Source organism: Drosophila miranda, chromosome XR, assembly GCF_003369915.1.
Source record: "Drosophila miranda strain MSH22 chromosome XR, D.miranda_PacBio2.1, whole genome shotgun sequence".
Taxonomy (NCBI): Eukaryota; Metazoa; Arthropoda; class Insecta; order Diptera; family Drosophilidae; genus Drosophila; species Drosophila miranda.
In genome coordinates, this window is record NC_046674.1 from 7,742,674 (window position 1) to 7,759,085 (window position 16,412).

Here is a 16,412-nt window from a genome sequence, read left to right on the forward strand (position 1 = left end):
CCGCCCCGCCACGGCCCACCTCCAGCCAGACCTCTCTCGCCTGATAATCATCTCGTGCGTCAGCAAAGCTCCGAGTACTTTAGACTTGGAGCCGGTACTGCGATACTTTTTGGGGGCCTCAGGTCTTCGAGCTGATGATAGGCCTATCCCCCACCCTCCCTCACCCACCCAAAACAGGTCTCCCCCCCCCAAGAGGGAATGCAGATATTTTTTTTATGGATTTGAACTTTCTAATTAGGCAATTGTTTCTGTTCTCCTGTTCGTGCTGGACAGTGTATCTCTCAGATATGTGCTTGCCCCCACCGATGGACGATAATTGTGTGCAGCGTTCAAATTGAAAACGCCATCATGCTCCATTAACCCCATGGCGCCCATGAAGGCAGGCAAACAGCGAACAATAGATCGATCACGGGCGAGTGCAGGGGTGCCGGGGTGCAGGGGTGGCGGGTACAAAGGGGATTACGTGGGGGCTGGCAACGGATGGTAATGAGCGGGTGACGTGCGCAGCGGCTGAGCTGTCGCGATCACTTGCACGTCGCTGCGAAATTCGAAATTCGAATTCGAATTTTGCCCTCGGCCATTGCTTGCCTATTGGCCCCCATTTGGCGCTGACGACGACGCGAGCGGCACGTGCCGCACAATCTTTATAGCTTCCCCTTACCCCCCCACCCCACCCCTAGTTCCAGCCTTCATCCATCACTCTCTTTCTCCCCTTACCTCTCTCTCTCCGTCTCCGTCTCCGTTTCCGTCCGTTTGTTGCTTTGTTTGTCGTTTGTTCGAGTGAGCGTTTTTGTTGTTGTTTTTTGTTTTTTTCTTTCCACCCACCGCCGCTACCGCTGTTGACTCTGCGGCTCTGTCGTCAGGCGCCCCCGCCCCCTGCACCCCCTCTAATGTGAGGGGAGAGTAAGATCTCTTGATTACTGTTATTATATGTACATATATCTTTTTGTTTGTGCGCTGGGATCTCCTTTGTGGTCTTCCCCCCCAAAAGCCATCTTTATGGCATTGGCGCGTGGCACGAAATGCATGACAGAGGAAAACGTTTTGTTTTTGTGTTTATTGGGGAATATTTTAAGGAAATTTAGGAATAATTACTTGCAGAATCTTCGGGAAAAATCAAAGCGATGTGGGTATGTCTTTTCCAAGGAGATTTTCTCAGCTTTCAAGGGACCAAAAGAATGAACAGATACGATTTGCACTCCCTTAAGGCTAGTATGTATCTTATGTATGTATCTTTTGGATAATAGATAGTATCTTGCAGCCAAAGTTTCAAGTTTTCAGGTAGTTTTTTCCGTTTCCTATGTATTTTAGGGCCCTAAACACGAATCCAAGGTCAGATTTTTGTTCTAACCTCAAATAACCCCCAATACGATCGAAACAGGGTGGAAACTTATTAAAAAATGTATAAGATTTGCTTGAAACTCGTTATTCGAGGGTTTTCGGGGTCATTTATAATATATGGATCACCAAAATGCACCCCTTAGAAGGCTTTCATTAATTTCGTACAAGTACTCCAGACCATTTCCATTTATTTATGGAATATCTCCGATCTCTCGTCTCCCTTTTTTGTAGATATATTTTTTTTTGGCGCGTGTCTGAGTTTTTTTTTAGTGGGTCACTGCAGTATTTCCGTTTTTTCTTCCAGCATAAACACTTTTCTTTTTTTTTTTTTTGCGCCCTTTCTTTCCCGTTTTCTTGCTTTCACAAAAACAGTGCTTACGTAAGTTCCGTCCCGGGCCTGGGTTCGGCTCTGGGATTATGTAAGCATTCCATTGACTTTGAATCGAGGAATTCCAATTAATTGCTTGAATTGCTCGACAATTCACTGGCCAAGGCATTGATCTGCAATCGGGAGTGTTTTGGGAGCCCTCCAGAGGGGCACAAAGTGTCTCTCTTTCCCAAAGAAACAGAAAATTAAGATATAAATAACGATCGGCGCACTGGGGCGGCATAATGAGCAAAACGTGCCACGAATCGCAGCTTCAACCGCTCTGTTCTGCTCCGTTCTGCTCCGTTCTGTTGTTCCCGGAATTCCGAGCCATCAGCCATCAGCCATCGCCATCAGCGTTTATCGGTCTGTGTCTAAGCCGTAAGTTTCAATGGGCCTCACTAGGCAAATAGAAGTAGAACACACACGCGCGTAAGCTATTTACATACTCTTGATTTATGAGGCATTTATCTATCAGTCGCGTCCCCCTGTCAATGGGGGAAATCCAGCCAGCGAGAGATGGAGAGGTGTTTGCTGCCTTGCCCTGCCACGGACACCTGTTGGCAGTCAGTCAGTCAGTCGAACAGTCTGTCGTTTAGTCATTCAGTTGGTGGTTTAGTAACATTCTCGTTTGACTGTGGTGGCGGTGGCGGCGGCTTTTGTTTCTAACATCAATCAAACGCCCACACACACACGCCCCGCCCTGCCGTGCCGTGCCGCCACTGGAGCTAATTGACAGAACGTCAGCGGCAAATTAAAAACAAAAAAAAACGTGGCATTTACAGTGAACATTACATAAAAGAGAAAGGACAAGCGTTGGGTTTTCCCATATATCAATAAAAGAGTCCATAAAGAATAAACTGCTTAAATTAGACCAAAAAGTGCTGAGCAGAATTGTTGTCATTTGCCATTCAGATCCCAGTCTGGGCCATAACCAGTTCTGTATTGAAAAGCCCCACTGTAGCCGTGGTGGCCCCCACACATGGGGGATATATACTATGCATGGAGTGTGCTGGGAATGTCGCCACAAATTCCGCGAACAATCAAATGGAATAAACGCCACACAATGGAGCAGCCGGAGAGCGTGTGAACTCAACTGTTGCTGCCTCCGCCGCCGCTGCCGCCGCCGCTGCAGTCAGAGTCGCGTGGACCCTGCCTCACGCGCTGGAAATTGCTCTGCGGCGGCGCGTGTGCTGGTGGCTCCCAAAGATCTCTCTCTCTCGAGGGGGGGGGGGTCTCCAGCGACTGGTTTTTCGGTTCATTATTTGCTTTATTTTCCTTTACCTTTATTTATGATTATTATTTTTATTTTTTATTTTTTTTGGCTTTGGCAAACACGCACGCGTTTGTTGGCTAATTTTTCTTTATTTATTTTATCATAAGGTGATGGGGGGGGGGGGGGGGGGAATTCCAGACATCGTTCGACAAAAATCTATCTTTGAATGCGGTCTTCCAGCTTTTATTTTTTGGGGGCCAAATCGGCCAGACAGGCGACGACACGCTGCAAATTCTAATTAATGACAGTTTTAGACAGTTTTTGAGCTAGACGGCGCCAAAAACAAAAACCAAAAAACCAAAAAACAAAAACAACTTGAAAATCTTGAACTTCTTCTCTTTGGTTGCCTGTGTGTGTGCCTGTCTGTGTTTTGGCCATAGATTGGGGCCCCTGGGGCATGTCTGGGACGGCAGTGCAGAGTCTGTTGAAAGAAGCAACAGATCGGATGATGATTTGCGTTATATAAATAAGGGTTTGGGTTCTTCTAGACAGAAAAATAAAAATCCAAAAAATTAAGCGATGGTCAGTACTGGGATTTCGAAAGTCTGAAAAGTCTATATGGGATGGCCATTAGTTGGATTTTGTAGGTCTGAAAAGTATGTATGTTTTTTGCTCAAAAGTTATGTAAATTATTGAGGAATTTGGACTGTTATCTTTTAAATATTGTGGGTGCAAAAAGCGGTTGTAAAACCCAACGATTTCTCTGAGAGATGATGTTTCTATTCCAAGATCTTTAGAGAGTAAAAGGGTGGTATGCCAAGCGGATGTTCAATGCAAAAAAAAAAGGCCTGATATTTATTCCAGTTAAGTGATATCATGTTCCTCTAATGCAATTTATTCCCATGCCAAATCACGGCATTGCTCATTCAGATCTTCCCAGAACGGAAAACTTGGGCTACATCCTGGAGCACACGCGTCACTAGCCGGGGGATCCATCAAATCATCGAATGGGGACGGACGTCACTGGTGACTCATTCGTGACGATCAGACCGCTTGGACATTGGGCAGGTGTCGTGTTTATGGGCGTCTGGGGGGTTGGTTGGAAACATTATGCAAGGTCGTTTGCCTCCCAACTTGTTTTATGGATGACGACGTTGCCCATAGACTTTGCACCCCGCCTCACAAGTGAACGGCATGGGCCGGTGTCTAGTGCCGCTGCCTTAGGTAATGTCTCTGTCTCTGCCTAGCTCCCTGCTTGTAGCACTGCTTGTTGTACGCTTTCCAGTGCTTTCCAGCGGTTAACAACTGACGACGTCAGCTGATAAGCCGCCGCAGCAGACAATCAGTCATAGCATGCGGGTGCCAGCCCGCCTTATCGTTGCTGGAAGGCATATGGTGAAATAGTACCCGAGTACGCCCTGAAAGACGCCCGAGGAGGAGTACGTGTTGCGGTGCATGGGACTCGACTCGGGGTGGCCTTATCGGTTACGATTTTTAGTCAGCAACAGACATACGCGACTACTGGGAAGGGCCTGGGGTCTGTGGTCTGGGGTCCGGGGCCAACACTTGTGCTTTCAATGTCTATATGTGGGTCAGAGCAACTTTCGATTAAAATCCTTGACGTCAGCAACTGGCGGTTGGCGGTTGGCGGTTGGTGCCTGCCGACTGCTGCCTGGTGGCTGTGTGCCGGAACTGCCGGAGGTAGAAGATCGCCGACTGCTTACAGAGCGATCGTACGATGCATGGAATCAGCAGACAGCTCGTGACTGAGTCTACGACTTCGACTTCGACTTTGGTAGAACGATTCTCCAAGCAAATGTCACGCAATCAGCGCAGAAAACAGCAGAAAGAAACGGAAACAGAAACCGAAACAGAAACAGCCATATATCGATCTAACAAGACAACACCTAATCGAAGATCTAATCGTGCGAATACAATAAAGTAATTCCCTTTTTTTCGGGGCCCGTCACATTTCCGGATGGGCACACGTGCGTGCGCCTACCCATGGCCTGTTCAATGACAGATGATATGTGTCCCCCCTCTCCCAAACATGATTTACTTTTGATATATGGCATAGAGGGGGCTTATCAAAGATCTTGTACACTGAGAAATTACTGAAGTTGCTCTGGGAATTTCCAACAATCAAAAGAAATGCTTTGAAAAACGAACACTTGTTGTGAAAATCAATTGAAGAGAATCCGCCCTTGAAGAAAAAGAGACACCCTTGCCGAGACACAGGCAGACCTTCAAGCGGCATAAGTCTCCGGAGAGAAGGTTCTAGGGGGAGTCAGTAGGAGTACTGTGACCATCGATGCAGGAGCGGACTTTGACCAACGAGGGGGCGGGCCTAAGCCAATAGGAGGACCAATTCGAGTGCTTCGAGTGCAGTGGCTAATCTCTTGATCTTCATTTCATCTGCGAGAGCATTGCTCCTCTCCTGCAATCCCTCTCTCTGTCTTTGGCAATTCCTTCCTTCTATTGCTCTCTCCAGCAGCAACAACATTAAGGCGACACATTCGTATGGAACGACTCTCTCTCTCGACGAATCATCGTCGTGCGCCTTTGAGCTTTGAATGCAGTGCAGCTCCTCTCCTGCAGTCCCTCTCTCTCGCTCTCTCGGCAATGCCTTCCATCCTTCCTTCTATGGCTCTCTCCAACAGCAACACATTCGTATGCATTGACTCTCTCTCGCTCTCGCTCTCAGCAAATACTGACCCTCGTCGTGGGAGAATCAAATAGAATTTATTTGAATTTTCTTTTCCTGTTGCTTTAAATCTCGACTTACAGATACCCTTTTGTACAAATCTCCCTCAGATGTTTCCTGATTGTTAAATTTACTTGAAAACTCATTTAATGTTGAATATATTTTTCTATTTTCAGTCTGCTATCACGTGAGTACAATTCTTATGCATTTATCTTCCACGATTCTGGCACAGCAGATACCGTTTATTCCACAACTGTACGAGACGTACACCGTTTAAATATTGTATATTTTTCCCAACCTCAAAATGGGTCACACGATCATGACCCATGATCAACTACATGCACGAACGAGGCACGGCAAACATCTAAAAATAGGCCAAAAAGCCGATGGAAAAGTCGCAACCGAAAGAACCAAAAATACCACCGCAGAGATATGGAAATTTTACAGAAATGTCATCCACTAATTACTCTGTTGATATCTAAATCAAATGTTATCAGGTGTTAACACTCATAAAGCCTGTAAATAAGCTTTCTGTGAGGTGCGTGAAGTGGTGTGGAACAGGGGGGGGGGGGAGTGCAGAGGAGCGACAGAAGGAGAGGAGTGCCATCTAACGATAGCAAATTGGGGTCTGGGTCCAAGAAGATATCTGTAGTTTTCCACAACAAAAAAAGAAAAAAAGAAAAACTTCCACTCGGAGGCCATCAAGGGTGTGAAATATCTTTGTGTCTGGGGCCCTTCTCACGATTCCGTTTGCGGATCAGACGGATTAACCCGCTTTAACGGCTACTGTCAGAGGGGTACGACAGAGGAGGGGGAGGGGCATACCACGATATCTGCGACTCTGCTGGGCAGGGGTTGGGGGCCCCTGAGGCGTCAAAGTCTGCGGTTTGCGGCTTGCTGCTTGCGGCTTAACGTTTATTTTTGGCTTTCGCGCCATAGATCGATTGTGTGCGACGGCAACGGCGACGACTGGAAACTCCGTCTGCTTTATAAATAAATAAAGAGTGCCAAAAATATAACAAATAACAAAATAACAAAAGAGGTTTCAGCTCTCAAGATTGATGGCATTGTTGTTCCTGAAAGTCGCGATGAAATAACGCCAAAGCGTGCCTCCAGTCAAGTTATTTTTATTGTTAATTAATACCTTTTATTTTTATCCATTATATGCACAGAAAAGGCTAAAAAAAACCTCTACCTCTCTATAGAGTAAATACATCGAGTCGAAGATATGCGGGGATTATGATCAGGCCAACAGACGACTTTGATGGCAAACGAAAATTTGCATTACAAATTTGCACCCAGAAAGACGACGGCACCGCAAACGCAGGCAAACGAGGAAAAAAGTCACCTTGCTTGGAATTTCGCATAACAAAAAAAAAACAAAAAACAAAACAAAACACCAAGAAATCGAGAAAAAAAAAGCTTGGCACCATAACTCACAAAATAAATAAAACTGGAATTCAAAGAACAGATGAGAACAAAAAGGTTGAAAGACTAAGATAAGTCTATGCACAAGCAGCTTGGGCTAAAAGATATCCTCTAGGGGGTTCCGAAAAACTGTAAAGTCTAAGGGATATTAAAAAAACCCAAAACTGAAACGCAAAAACTTTCTTTGATCCTCAATCGATCCTTAGAGCCCTTCAATGAACAGGCTAACGAATCTACTCGGTTGGCACTCGGCATTCCTTCTGGCACTTCGAATCAGTTGTCTCAGTTCTTCGAAACGCTCACTATCGAGTACCGACTTCAACGAGATGGTGTCTCGTTACAATGTCTCGAATACTTTTCCACCGTAGTATTCCTGAGACTTTCGTATGAAATTTGCTGTTTTCCAAGGGCGCTCCCTGTGTGACTGAGCCGCACCAGGCATGAGTAGCTGTGCCCTAGTACGAATCATTTGATCCACCTGATGATCTTCCCACACAGAACCGTACCACTGCCGCTCGAGGCTTGATTCTCTTTCCTCCACTGGTGTTTGTGTATTTGCTTTATTTGTTAACTTGTCGGGAATTTATTTATCATCCGAATTCGACAATTGGACAACCAATTCAGGTGCCACAGAGCCCCACAGTGGTAGAGCTGACGCACCTGGAATTCCCCATAAATCAGTCGCAATTTACTAGAAGCAGCTCGTTTGTTTGTATTCTGTGTTTATTTTTGGGGAACCGAGAATTAAACAGTAGCCCTACCATCGTTCCATTCGTAAGGCCGAATCATAAAGCAAAACAACGGCGACAATATCGCTAGGAGGCGGAGTGACAGCCAGAAAAAGACCGATGAAGAGGTGTAGAGGGGGTATTAGTTGTTTGTAGATTTATAATTGATGGGGGGGACCATACGAATGGCATGGCATCGTATTAATTACTGTTATTATGCTTGGAAATATCCAAATGAAATTACTATAGCGCTTTTGGCAGTTGATACTTATTCGATTCGATAGTAATTAAAATTATATTCAATTTAAAGAATTCTGGTTAAGATTCACCAAGTGTGATCTATAAGAACCTCCTCCGAAATTCCCATACGGATCCATAGTTTTACAGAAATCTATAAATGAATTTCCATCTTTAATCATTTATTGTTTCTGGAAAGACCCTTAACTTGCCGAAAATCACCCTTACAAAATTTCTGTGAAATCAAAAACGGAATTTTCTCAAGAGCTTGAGCTTCTCAGAAATCATACCATCCGTCTAAGAATTCCGAATTTTTCGCAACTAAATTTCACTTGAAACTAACACTTGAAATTTCCCATGAAACCCTATAAAAGCCCCTTGCTCTCTGGAAATCATTCGGCAAATCTGTTTTAGATCCCTTCGATATCTGTGGAGACCCCCTGCCGAACCTCCCGAAATGTAAACCAAAACACAGCAGCACAAACAATTGTTAATAATTGGTGTTTTTTTCGCTTTACGTTTTCGTTATTGACAATTTAACCAGCTAACAATGTTTTCATCAACACCAGCCGTACGAACGTACAATTCAAGGTCGTGCAAGGTCGTTATAATCGTGCAAATTCAATATTTGGTCGCGTCCAATGACCCATTTGATTCCCATCACATCGCTTTTGGAGGGAGGTGGTGCGCCTGGTTTTTTGGGGCGTGTGTGTGTCCCCCCCTCCCCCCAAAAAAAAGGAAGGAAAAATCAAAAGCCACAAACAGCGAAGTAATTTCAATGTCCCACGAGGCGTATGCGCCATAAAGCCAGACAGCCACAAAATGTGACCAACCCACAAGGTGCGTTCATTGTACACATAAGCAGATGCAGGCGCGCAAAAAAAATATAACAAACAGAAAAAATAAACAAAAAAAACCAGAAAGCAAACCAAGTCGTGCTTAGAGGGGGGCCGGTGCACATTAGATACCCTTATTCTGGCTACACACACACAGAGCCGTGCATGCGTGTGCAATGTTTATGCATTTGTGTCACAGATGGGACATGTCTGTTCTTGCAGTGCAGTGCCGATTCTCTTATCTCTTGATATTTCTGCGAGCGCAGTGTTCCTCTCACGCAATTCGTTTGCTTGCTCTCTCGAGCTCTCGCGTTCTCATTTCGTTCTTCCCAGCAACAACAAGATTAATGCGCTCTCAGCAAATACTGACCCTAGGAATAGCGGACTCTTTTTTGTCTTTATTTTCATCTTCTTGCATTTCATTTGTGGGAAGCTGCCGGCGGCTTTTTCGGCAAATAAGATTCCTGGGTTTTATAGGCTATGGCCGTGAACTAAGAGTATTCTATATTAAGAACTATTCGAATTTGTATTAATTTTAGCAGCTTTAATGGCACTTCCTTCGTTTTCCTGCCTGGCAAACCTCATTAGAATGTCACAAAACCCACTGCCTGCAGCAGGGTATGGCCATATGTGTGTTTTTGCTGGGTAGGTACCGCCGCACTCAGCCGGAACTTTCGACAACAAAAATGCAATAACAAAAGCTTTTGGGATTCGACTGCGCGGCGCGGCACGGCGCGTCGCTTTATCTGGGAACGGAATGGAACTGGGCTTGGGGTTGGGCTTGGGGGACGGGACTGTGAATGGGACTGGAACCGAAACCGAAACCGAAACAGTGACTGTGCCTGTGCCTGGGATCGCTCGAAAGCGGATGGATGGCTGATGTGGAGGGTGGAGCGTGGAGCGAGTGTGGGCGAGGGGTGACCGATACTGACAACAGCTTTATTTAATTTTATTATTTTATTTTCGGCGAACTTGAATCACTCCAAGGCCAAATGATGTCGAAATTAGTGTATAGCCGCGCCACCCCCCGAAAGCCGAGGGTGTGCGAGGGAGAGAGAGAGGCTTCAATCCCTGTTGAGCAACCTTATGCAATTTCTGCTGCCTGCCATGCCACCTCCGCTCCGACCTAATCCTGACTCAAACAGGCGCCCAAGGCAGAGCCAGACAGAATCCATGCAGTAATCCCGTGGCAATCCCTGACGCCTTTGACGGCTTCACTGTGTCTCGCTTAGCACCTAAGTCTAGACTGGAAGCCATAGACCCACCGAAGGTGATCCACTGATCATTCAGGGTGATCCGCAGTGCTAATTACTCTTAAGCCGCAAAGCCAGAAGGGGGATTGGCAGCAGACGACTGACGCATCTTCTTTTGCGTAGACCCGCACTTGCATAATCATCTTCATCTTCATCATCATCATCAACCCAAAGAGCGTGTTGTCGCGTGATCAGCGAATAAATCTGCGGTTGTCAGGCCACAGGCCAGCCCAAAGCTGGATTCCAGTGGATTCCGGTGAAATATCCGAAAATCCTTCACACCGTGCGCGAATCATTAGGGATCTGTTAATAGCAGCAGTCGACAGAGGGAGATAGAGATAGAGATGGAGAGACAGATGATTGTGTTAGGCGATGCGACGCGTCGTCGTTTAAAAGTGTTAATCGATTTATATGGCATTCATTATCATGGCTTACTCCACTCAGAAACTTTCCACCTTCTCCACAGCCATAGCCCCCCCATCCCTCCTTTATTCTTTATCTGCTGGATGGGGCGGCGCGTGCTCCCGTCAGTTGGCTGATGATCGGCGGAGATTGCATGGAACAAGATTTATGTATTGTATGCCTCCATCCCGAAGCGAAACAAGCAGCGTCATAGCCATAGAGATACTCGTTTTTTGTGTGTGTTTTTCTTGTTGTTGTATTTTTTTTCATTATTTGTTAGTTGCTAATTTCTAGTGCTAATAAGCATTTAGAGACATCGTTAGTTAGTACGTGGCACCAGTCGGCGAGTGGGTCATTTCCGGCGCAGGCATTGATTTTTGATTGATTGCTAGTCTCCCCCCCCCCCCCCCCATCTGTCTATTCCCCTCCCAAAATAAATAACACCAAAGTCTCAACTGCTCCACCCAGACAGACACCGACAGAGAGCTCCCTCTCTCTCGCTCTCTCTGTCCCTCTAGTCACATTTGGGGTTCAAGTTATTCGCATTTGATATGCACATTACCGCCAGTCGGGCCACAGAAGGTTAATATCGGGTATTTCCCCAATTATTCCACAGTCGCAGTTGCCGTCTGTTCGCCAATTAATCTTTGGCTACGAAAATAGCGCCAGCACTCAGACAACGGCTAGGGCAATGTCATGGGGTTCAATATAATGTAATAGAGCAGCGGTTCCAATTCCATTTCATGGGTAAGTCCAAGAATGGAGGGCAAATATTACCCCTATTTGGGAGACAGACGGATCGTAAAGCCACCGAATTTCATCATTTCGTGAGTCATTCGTGCAAGATCTAAGTCTCTTATCAGCTGCTTATCAAAGGCAGATTTATGTAACTATAAGATCCTCTATCTATGCATCTATCTTTATGTACTTTCCCCCGAAATAGACATTTGTATATAGTATCTATATCTCAAGTGTGTGCAAAAAACATGACTAGATTGATTTATTTTTATTTGATTTCATGTGTCACAGATACAGATATCAAAAGACCAGACACATCGCACTTTCGCACTGGGAATTCCATACATTACTCATCCATCCATCCATCCATCCATCCATCCATCCAACGATTGCGAGTGAGTGCACGTGCCCTCAAATTATCACAGACCTGAGTTGACCCCATAACCATCTTAAAGGCCTCTTAAAACTGGGAAATACCTGAACTTTTGAGTCCCATTTACCCCTGAATAAATAAAATAATAAGCCCTCAACCATAAGGCTTTGATAGCTCTAACTTAGTGGATTTGAAAGGTGGCCTAAACCCTCGCCCCAAAATGCTTATTGACTGCAGCACTGTATGCCACGTGCTGTGCTGTTATACAATGTATGGTTTTTTCGGGGCACGAGGCAACGAAGATGACACCTCAGGGATACTGGCGCCAGAAACCCTAGAGCTCAAGAATTTCTATGAAAATGCAGAAAAAGTTGAGATTCTTAGAAGAGTTGAAGGTAGACAGAATATTTTTGTACTCTGCCAAGCGATAAAGATCTAGCTGGAAATGGAAAATGTGGGATTAAATGATGCCAAAAGGAGAAAACGTTTTGAAAACGAAGAAATCTTGTGGAATATGAAAAGCCACAATTTATATGATTTTAAAAGTAAATCGGAAAACTTTTGTGTAACTGAAAAACGGAGCCTGGCCGAATAATATGTTCTAATATTGAAATATAGAAAAAAACACCCCCAAAATGAGAGCTCTTACTAAAAATACCAGAAAATACTGAGAATAATAGGGGAAAGTCCTTTCGAATCTACACAGACCTTCAGTAGAGTCCAAAGAGTCTTGCAATGTCCAAGAAGTGCCCCAAAACGAAACCCGTAATAGCAGAAGTACCCTGCCAGCACATAGGTGTGATAGAAACTACAATGTAAGAGAAATCTGATGTTTGAAGGAATGCTGCACATGGCGCCATTCCCCGAAACCCCCCGAAAACATGATGATGCTCTGAGAATGAAAGATTTGTAGGGTTCGGTTTCGGTGCAGGTCTCAAAACTTTCGCACGCTCTAGAAATGGCAACAGCAGCGACACCACAGTTCCCGGAAAAATGACGAAAGCCATGCGAAACCCATTGAAATGTTGGCGCCGCACACGGCCCGGCACCGGACTGAGAGCCAGCCCTCCACTTAGCCCGCCTGATTAGCAGGGCAATCGATTGATCTCCCTACTGAGGGGGTGGGGGGGGGACTGCCAAACAACTTCCATGACTGACTGCCTCGCCCCTAAAAAACTAACACAAAACTGTTGATCCATTAACACGTTTTGCTGTGATCCGAAGGAGGCGTGCGCGCACACTCCCCACGGATGGGGGAGGCAAGTGCAAGGGGGGGTGGTGGCAACAGCAGTGGCAGCCTGTTGGGCAAACACAGCCGCCACAGCGCGCACGCTGCAGTGGAATATTCCCACAGTTGCGTCAATGCCAGGAGATCAAAAAAACATCACAAAAAACGCCGCGCAAATAAATCACAAAAGCCAATAATAACAGAAAAGTAGCAAAATCAAGGATAGAAACGAGTCGATTGATACCCTGCAACGAGACCCATGGAGGCACGAACCATTCCGACCAATTATGCCCCTTAAAAAAGGGGGAGAGACACACCTTTAAAGATCCTTCCTTCTAGCCTTTGTGCGGGGCAAATCTCTGATCAAAAGCGTAGAACCCCCTTCTTTAAGGGTATCGAAATGTGCCAAGTCAATAAAGCAGTGAAAAAAAAAAAACAACGTGGTAACAGCCATGGCAAATGTTAAACGACTGTCGCTGCCGGTGCCACAACCAAAACCCCACTCCTAGAGCCCAAGCAAACCCCAACCCCAAACCCAAATCGAAACCGAAACCCTGATGATGAGTGTTAATTTCCAGAGCGGTGTAGGAATTGGGAGTGGGCGTGAGTGGTTGGAGTGGCTGGAGTGGCTGGAACTGCCACCGGGTCTCTGTGCTGACGTCCCCAAAAAACCGCGATGCGATGACTTTACCCTGGTGCTAATCGGCTGTACCAACAGCACCGCACATGTTGACACATCTCATTGACATGGCTCAAATCGTTCATGTAAACCATGAAAATTTTCCACTTCCAAATGCCAGGTCAGACGCCCAGATTCAGACAAGCACTCCCCCCTCCCTCCCACAGCTCCTGTTTCTTCAGTACCCCCAATGGCATTTCCCTTTGGCACGCGCTTTTGTGGCGCGTCTATCAGTGGGGAGCCGGACGGGCGATAAGATTTTGATGGGGCTTCTGGTTGTCCGCGTATTGAAAGGCTGCGCCGCTTCAGGTAATCCCTTCTGGGGATAGGGCTTAGACACCTGTTTGAAGCTCATAAGTAGAGCGATTCGCCAGAGTTGGACATACATCAAGCCCATTTATTTATAAGTGGAGTCAGTCCCATGGCAAAAACTTGACACACTTCTTTGGAGCACCTTTAAGGGCAGGGTTTTTGGACGAGAGCCATATCCTTATATGATCAGAAAAACTTAAACTACTATCAAACAGAAGGGAAGACGATTCCGTATCTATTCTATACTCCTACTCATCTACTTCTTCTATTTCTAGAAGAATATTCCATTGGAATATTGACTCTTAGATCTCAAAATGTATACCAATAGATTGTCTTTGGAAGTGGAAATTGTAAAAAGGAATTTTTTCACGTAAATATTGGTATAATTTTAACAGTATTTGATTTACATTTTTTTCTTTTCTTTTTTTTGTAATTTTGAATTTGAATATAAAATATTATCACAGGAATAATCAACAATCACAAAAAGCAAACCACATAATTTGTATCAGTGATATTATTTTATAATCAAAAACACACAATACATTCCTAATTATAATACAATTAACTAAAAGAAAATCAATAATCACAAAAAAAATTACGATGATTAAAAAAAAAAATGCGTGTCGTGGAATTTTGAGGGGGATATTATTTGGTTCAATTATCTGTCCAGGTTTCTTGGGTAGAGGTTCTCTTAGATCATCCTCTTGGGCAGGTTGACCGGGTGATTCTGATTTAAATATATTTAAAATAAATTTATTTAAATTACATATTTTCATATTTAGGTTAGAAATATTTCCCATAAATTCTTGTTCGTAAATCTATTTATTAATTTTTTTTTTTAAATCATTGTATTTTTTTTTCTGTGACTGTTGTTTAATCTGACAACATAATTTCTATCGGTGATATTTTTTTATAATCAAAAAAACAAAAAAATCCTAATTATAATAAACAAATTTTTTTTTATAATATATATTTAGGTTAAAAATATTTCCCATAAATTATCATATGAAAATTTAAGTCGTTTGCATTAAGATTGTTTATGGACTGTGTTCAAAGAATTTTATAACTAATTTATATTTAAATCAAAGTGAATTTTATTTAATATCAATATGTTTGTCTATAAAAAGGGAGTGTTTGTTTAGTTCTGTTAAATATTTGAAAATTTATTTCCAAGGGTTTTGCATTAAGATTATATATAGATTGTGTTACAAGAATATTTTAGTTAATTTATATTTAAATCAATGGTAATTCTATGTTATGTTTGTCTATAAAAACGGAATATTTATTTAATTATTTTTAACATGGGGGTGTACTGATCCTCCTTCGACAATCCTTGGACACCTTCAATACCCTTCTAACGAGCACACCTGTAGAATAAACACCCCTTTTGGATCCTAATGGGATCGCATCGGAATGGTATTGGTGATGGCGATGGTAATGGAACCTACCACATGACCAATAACTGCGCCATTTCCAAATCCATTTCACATTTCATTGAAAGAAAGAAACGAAACGAAATTGCGTGACAGAAAACGTGATTCGAGTGGGTTCCCATTTGCGGTATTTTTTGTTTTCCGTATTCCTTTTTTTTTCGAGTTTTATTTACGAGTTTTTGTTGTTGTTTTTGTTTTTTCTTGTATTTTATTTCATTCTTTTTTTTTTGCTGTTGTTGTTGTTGCTGTTGCAGTATTGGGCATTCTGTTTTGCATTTATTTAATTCTTTTTTTGTTGTTACAAAATTTTGTTTTATTTTTACTGGATTTTGTGCGGGTTTTCTTGAGTTTCTCGGTTGCCCAAAATAAACAGCTATATTTATTTGAGGGGAAATATTTTGCCTGCCTCTGCAGTTTCCTAACCAAACGGTGGGGATGCAGGGGGTGGGGGGGTGTGGCTGCCTGCCTGTAAGTGGAAAAAGAACAGAAATTCAAAAAAAAAAACGGGGCGGGGGGAAGGGAAACAGAACAGAACAGAACACAGAAATCAAATTGCAAATGAATGTGGATACATATAGCGGAATACCGTTGGGCATTTTGATGGGGCACGGGGGTCCCAAAGAGATTCCATTGGAGGGCAGGCCACAGTTGCAGCGAGTGGATCGAGTGGATTCGAATAGCGTCGTACGATCAGGTTGCTCGATGGAAATTCTTTTTTCAGCCGGCGGCCTGCTCCCCGTTTCCGTCGGTCACGTGCCGCTCAAGGTGATAAGGTGGTGCCGGGCAGGCAGGCAGGCAGGCAGGCAGGCAGGCAGTGTGGCGTAAGTTTCAAGTAAACAAGAGCCCCCCCCGGCACCCATCCGCTCCCTACGATTCCGTTCGATTCCGTTCCCCTATCAGGCGGCGTATACACAGCCACTCGTACTGTGTAAATATCTGGACTGGTGGAGTGTTGTTTTTTCTTGTCTTTTGAGTACCGCTAATTTCGCAGTCCGCAGCGAGTGCCGTGCCGTGCCGTGCTGTACCGTGCCGTGCCGCGCCGCGCCGTTCCTTGTAAACTGTAAACTGAGTGGTGAATAAAATGGCTTAGGTTAGTTAGCCAACCCCCCCGTCCCCCTCCCCCACACCAATCGGTGG

General features: G+C 44.4%; 1 long non-coding RNA gene across 1 annotated transcript in view; it reads left to right on the forward strand.

Moving 5' to 3' along the window:
* Positions 1-16,412, forward strand: part of LOC117186152 — an 85,046-nt gene that overhangs the window by 21,542 nt on the left and 47,092 nt on the right. The window contains exon 2 of the long non-coding RNA XR_004471285.1: positions 5,805-5,815. This is a non-coding gene — a long non-coding RNA (uncharacterized LOC117186152). The remainder of the gene's footprint in view (positions 1-5,804; positions 5,816-16,412) is intronic.